The sequence below is a fragment of the Accipiter gentilis genome, chromosome 5, assembly GCF_929443795.1.
Source record: "Accipiter gentilis chromosome 5, bAccGen1.1, whole genome shotgun sequence".
Taxonomy (NCBI): domain Eukaryota; kingdom Metazoa; phylum Chordata; class Aves; order Accipitriformes; family Accipitridae; genus Astur; species Astur gentilis.
The window spans coordinates 8,733,302-8,739,573 of NC_064884.1; the positions used below are offsets into that span (position 1 = coordinate 8,733,302).

Genomic DNA, 6,272 nt, shown 5'->3' on the forward strand with positions numbered 1-6,272 from the left:
AAAATTCAGTCACCATACTATTGATTCAGTGCCTTAGTAACAACTATGTTTGATCTATCTTTAGAAACAATCCAAAAATGCCCTGAGCCTTAAGTAAAAGAGCTAGAGTCATCTTCTACATTAGACATACTTGAGAGCAACGAGCGCCAACTTTCCTGGTCCTGTTAGCCACACACCAAACCACTCACACAGCTGATCACACACTATATGTTTCAGTGAGCTAGGGAGAGGGACACTCGAGCAGAGTTTCACACAAAGACCACGACCACACCTCCCAGGGCCTCAGAGCTGGAGCAAGGGACACCAAGTTGGCTGCGAGTGTATCAGGGTGATAGACCAATCCATCAAAGTCAGCCACAAGAGCCCCCCGACACACCTTATCCAGCCGCGCCAGGAGCACAGGCTGCCAGCAAACCCCTGGCCAGCACAGCCTCATACCACTCACGTAGCATAGCCCTGACGCAAGAGAATTTGAACTTCTGAAAAAAAACAAAACCAAACACCAAAACCCCACAAAAAAAACCCCCACCAAAAAACACACACAAAAAAATACAACCCCACCAAACAACCCCACAGCTGGGCCACCCGTGGTGTGAATAGCAGAGATTATGCGTTCCTAGGTTTGTACCCTATTCAGCACAAAAGTCTTCCAAGCCACCAGAAGTTTTTCAAGCAACCTTGAAATCCTGAAGCTTAACAGGATCAATTTCTCAGCACAGACTAATATTTATGCTAGCTGTCCTTTTAAAGTCTTAACCAGAGAGGAAACCTACATTTCAGCTACTGCACAAACCAGTCTTGACAGACTGACCTACCAGGGATACCTTACCCTGGAAGCCCATTTACAACAGTACTCTCCGATTCCAAACCTGGTGAGGGGCAAAACCAAACAAACAAAAAAATCAATTTACAAGTTTACCAAATATAAACAGACTGAAACCTACAGAAATCCCTTGAAGGAAAAAAAAAAAAGTCAGCCTCAGAACCCATTTGGTGAGTCCGTTCCTAGACACATACAGGAATCTCATTCCATATGGCTGTTCAACCATTATTTTCAGAAGAGTCAATATTGCTGATATTCTTGGTATTTATTACTTAGTTTATGTTTCTAATTAACAGAAAGAACGAGGCAGTGGATTGAATACAAATCCTCTCAATGAAGTTAAATACATCGTAGGATTACATATGGTAAAACTCAGGGGACTGTTCCATATAAACATCTTCAAAGCCACAGCACAATTTTCTCACGTAGCTCTCTGATTAACAGACAACTCTATGTACCATAGTCTTCCTGCTCATTTAGGTAAATATTCAGGTCCCAAGTAAGCTATTAACAGTTAAATATTTTTAGGGCTAAATAGATCTAAAACTACTGAAACTTAACATAGATCTGGCCTGAGGAAAGGTAAGAGCTCGGTTCCACAGTAATTAGCATATTTTATCCCAGAAAAACACAGAATTACTCACAAAGCCAGCACAGATGTAGCTGAATTGAAGTCGGAGTTGCTGCAGAGCGGTAGAGTCTACAGCTAGCTCCAAGTACCTGCCCTTCCAAGCACTGCCTCATCAGCCTTATAGCCTATACCTAGGCAAACGTGCACTTCTGCAAACGCAATTAACTCAAGTCACTTGACAAGTCCCTCAGCTGTTCCCCACAAGCTATGTTCTAATGGAGAAAGGGCACTCCTGCAAGCACTGTCCTGCTTACCCCCAGGGACTTTTGCCCGCACAGAAATACCCAGGTGGAAATCATGTTTTGCTCCATCATCATCAACAGAGCTGTGCTGGGAAAGGCACATAAAGATGTTCCTTACTTAAAAGGGCTCAAGAGTTACGCTTCAGGAAATAAGCAAATAAAACAAATGAGAGCCGAGTAGCCTGGAAGGATGAAAAGACAGAGGAATCAAGCTGACAGAGGAAAGCACACCTTTTGCCTTTCCACGTATATCAAATCAGACTCGTGTGATTTGAAATAAACTTTTACCGTAATATTTACAAGAAAATATTGAAGAAGAGGAACTGGCAAGACATACGCTGTATCCCCATCTTTTGGGCCCCTGGAACCCCTACTCCAGTCAGAAAAGGGATGCAGATGCCCAGACTGAGAACTCTCCGTTAAGCCTGGCTAAACTACTCTTTACAGCGTGCACTGCTGTACTGCCCACAGGCCCTAAGCTGGGTTAGCACCCCGCTGCGAACACGCGCGAAGCTTCTCCTTCCAAGGCTGTATGACCTAGTTACACAGAAGGGAAGAGCAGCAGGAGGGAGGCTGGCCGGACGGCACAGCTGGAAGCGGGCAATGAGGGTCCCCAGCCAGGCAGGCAAAGGCAGGCAGGGGAGTCCCCCCCGCCAGGCAGGCAGGCAGGCAGGCAGCGGCCCCGAGCCCCCCGCGCAGAGGCCTGTCGCCGAGCGGCGGACCGCCAGCCCGGGCTGCGCGGGACCCGGAGGACGCCCCCCAGAACCGCCGCGGGGGGACGGGCCCCGACCCGGCCTTCCCTTGGCCGCGGCCGCCGCCGCAGGAAGGAGGCAGCCCGGGGAAGGGGGTGAGCACCGGCTGCAGCCCGGCTCCTCACCTGCGTCCCGGCGGGGCAGGCGGCGATGCTTCCCAGCGCCCCGCGGCACCAGCGGCCGCCGGGGCCAGCCCGCGCCCGGCACCGCCACGGCCCCGGCCTGCTCCGCGGCCCTCGCCTCCCCCGGCCCGCCCGCTCCCGCGGCGCGTTTTCGGGAAGGCGGCTTACCGACGGCCGCCGCGGCCCCCCTCCGCCCGGCGCCGGCGGGCGCGCCCCCGCTCGTCCCCCGCCACCGGGGGCCCGCCGGGCCGCGATCCCCGCAGCCGCCCGACTCCCGCGTCTCACCCGCCCCCTTACTTACCTCACGCCGCCGGCCAGCAACGGGCAGCGCTGGCGGGAGCCGCCCCCGGCCGGGCCGGGCCGAGGCACGGGGAGGGGCCGCGGCTTTGTGCCCGCCGCTCCGCTCCGCTCGGCTCGGCTCCGCTGGGCTCGGGCCGCCCCTCCCTTCACCCCGGAGCCGGCTCCCCCCTGGGGCCAGGCGCCTGCGCCATGCGCCTGCCTCCCCGCTCCGCTCCCGGCCTTCCCTCGGCCGCCGGGCCCGGGTCGCTCCGCACGGCCGGCCTAGCGACGCGATCCTCCTCCCCCGGGGCGGGGCGGGCCGGGCCGGGCCGGGCCGCGGGGGGCCGGGAGGCGGTGCTGCGCGGCGCGGGGGCTGCCGCGGGGCAGAGGGGAGCTTCCCGGCGCCGCTCGCCTCACGCCGTGCGGCCCCCGGCCCCGGCGGGCGCAGCGGGAAGAGCCGGCGACGGCATCAGGGACGCCCCGAGGACGGAGAGCCAGGGTGGGCTCCCGAGGCGCTCCCGGAGCCCGGGCCCCTCCTCTGACCGACCGGGCTTAAAACCGGGCAGGACGCTGTGCGCTGCTGCTCGGCGGAGCGGCCCCGCCGTCTTCAGCCCGAACGGCCGGCGCCAGCTCCTGCTCTAGGCGTGCCCCGTTACCTTCTCGGGGGGAAGGGGTGCTCTTCTCAGATACCTCTCTCGCCAGCTGTAGGATTCGTCCGATGTGCGCTTTTCACTGACTTGGGCTGGCGAACGGGGAGAAAATAAATTACAGCGCCGATGCCATTAGGATGCGCCCATTCCACAGTTCGTTCCAGGATCCTAACGCTCAGTGTGTCACAAGTTTATTAGATTTATTTCAGTGCAAGTTATTGCAATAACAAAACAATGAGAGCAAGATTTTCCTTCCAGTCTGGCAGCTGCTTTTTCTCCGTAAATAGAGTACCCATTAAAAATGCTAGCAACCACACTGAAGACGGCAGCCAACGTGTCAAGCGTGATTAGGAACGCATTCAAAGACACACAGCAGTGGAAAAAAACTACTTAAAGAGGGTATAGCAATTCCCAAATTCAGACCATTAAAATGAAAGGTGGATACTACCTAGTTTTCAGGAAGTAGGGCGAAGCAATGCCGTCTTATTTACAAGGTGGTGACATTTTACATTAATCCACAGCTTCCATGAAAGTGGCTGTTAATCTTCAGGCATAAGAGACCTGGTTGGCTCAGGGATGCAACCGCTTAATGCATCTGAGCAGCTTCTCTTGCTGCAGCTTTCATGTAATCTATAGCTGTCTTTTGACAGAGAGGTGTGAAGCTTTTCTGGCGTGAGCTGGAGGCAGCTGAAGTAATCCTGCTTGCTGGTTGTGAAAGCAGTGGCGAGTTCTGCAAGGTGTCCCAAGGGCTACTGAAACCCTTCTGCTCCACATGCCACACATACCACACAGAACCTCAACATTAAAAAGCATTTATCATAAGGGATACTGTGACTGACTTTTCAGTCCTGCTACCTCTGGAAGCTCTTGGCGTTTACCCAGGTAGCCTAGCAGATGGTCCTGAAGTCCAGGTTTGCAGTGCCTCACTTGACATAGCTGTCAGAGCCCTCGGCTACGCTTACAAGGACGAGCGAGACACCACTGCCCCTCAAACGCATTTGGGAGCGGTTCAGTAAGGTGCCTGCCAGCTGCAGAGGAAAACGAGAGCAAACAAGAGGCAGTAAATGAGAGGCAGGTTAGGACATAGCCAGTCCTGCCAAACTGGGGCAGAAGTGAGCTCTAAGGACTGGAGGAAATTTACTGGAAAATACTTTGCTGCATACAGCCTTTCAGGTACCTGAGATATTGGGTGAAGTTTCATGGCTTGTGTGTTCTTATTTATCCCTGATTGAGACAGACAGACAGACACACAGACACGCGCGCACACACACACACACACTCTCTCACTCCAGCTGTGAGCATCGGACTTGGCGTCATTTTCTACACATACAGCAAGCCTGCAGAAAAGCAGATTTTTCCAGGCCCTGAATGGCTGGGCTGTATTTATCATCATATGGGTGTGGGACAGAGACCAATATGTAGGCAGAAGGCTTTAAGCATTGGTGGGATGCCCAGAGGACTTGACTAGTCCGGACAAGAAATGGCACTTAGCCTTTCCCAAGCTGCTGCATTGCTGCATTATACACCCCGGTGAGGTGAGGTGAGGTGAGGGAGGTTTTCCCACATAATTTGGTTTTGACTGGGCCTGGGCAGTATGTACTTTAGCTCTAGAAATCAAAACACCTGTTTCTTATTTCCATCACAAGTACAGAGGAAACCTGTGTTACCAGGATCTCCAGTGTCTTGAATAGATACTGCGGGGATAGGAAACAGACTTGCTTATCTGTTGTCACACCCTGGCAACTGCAGCAAGGAGCAGCAACTATCAATTCCTTCAGCTAGCTTCTCATGTGGTAGCGAAGATTCCTACGACAAGAGACTTTCCTCTTCCACTGGCTCCTACCCTAGAAGCCTGCCACAAGGCTGTGAGTTCTGCAGGAGGGAGAAGAGAAACCGCAGCACTTTTTTACAGGAAAGGCAGATGAGTCACTGGGATCTATCTCCTGCATGCTGAACACGTTGCTGCTGCACCACAGGAAGACCTGTGTGGTCTCCCAGCTGTGGAGGTGCACCCACCCCAGCCCTCCAGAGCCTGGTCATGTTCACTGGTGACTTCAGAGTGATCTTTTCTCTCCTTAAAACACGATGAGTATTTCAGTTTATAGCACATGACAGCGATTATTTCAGTACATTCAAAATCTTATCCCTTGGCAGTATCGTGTGTATTACACTGTGGGCTCTAAGTCGGATTTCTTGTTCTGATTTGCAAAACAACACTGGTGCTCAGCTGTGTTTTTATAACGAAAGAGGAGGGAGATGAGAATCAAACTGCAGGAAGGAGGCACAGCAAAAACTGCTTAAGAGCAAAACAGACCTAGTTATTTTGCTTAGTTTTCCTAATGACTTTTTCATACTGTAAGCAGAGGGGATATACATACTTACACACATAGAAAGGGAAAAAACCCACCAAAAAACCCCACAAACCAACAAGTGAACAAAACACATAGAACTGAGCCAACTAGTTTTTCTGGAAGCAACATATTGGGATCCTGAGTTGTTCTGGGCTCAGGCATGACCTGCCGTACAGTGAGGCACAATCTCTCCTTATTCCACCTCTTCATTTTCCAGATCCAGAGGATATTCCATCTTCATCAAAATTTCGGTGTCACAGAGAGTACTTTGTAGTTCAAGATTCACTAGTGCTGAGGTAGATGCCTATCCTGACCCTGTAAGCCATATACTCCAAAACTTCATATAGTCAAAAGCCACAAGAGAGACACCATGAACCTCAAAAAGCTGAGTGGAAGGAGAGTGCCAAGAGAAGTCCCAGGCA

General features: G+C 52.6%; 1 protein-coding gene across 4 annotated transcripts in view; it reads right to left on the minus strand.

Annotated features, from left to right (window-relative positions):
• Nucleotides 1-3,568, minus strand: part of RIN2 (Ras and Rab interactor 2) — an 82,750-nt gene extending 79,182 nt beyond the window's left edge. The window contains exon 1 of one of the 4 annotated variants that reach the window (XM_049801128.1): nt 3,540-3,568. The gene's annotated coding sequence lies outside the window, so the exon portion shown is untranslated. Of the gene's footprint in view, nt 1-2,573; nt 2,666-2,738; nt 2,825-2,871; nt 3,069-3,539 lie in introns of those variants that run through there. The other 3 variants (XM_049801125.1, XM_049801126.1, XM_049801127.1) reach the window with 3 other exon arrangements.
• Between the last annotated feature and the right edge of the window lie 2,704 nt (nt 3,569-6,272).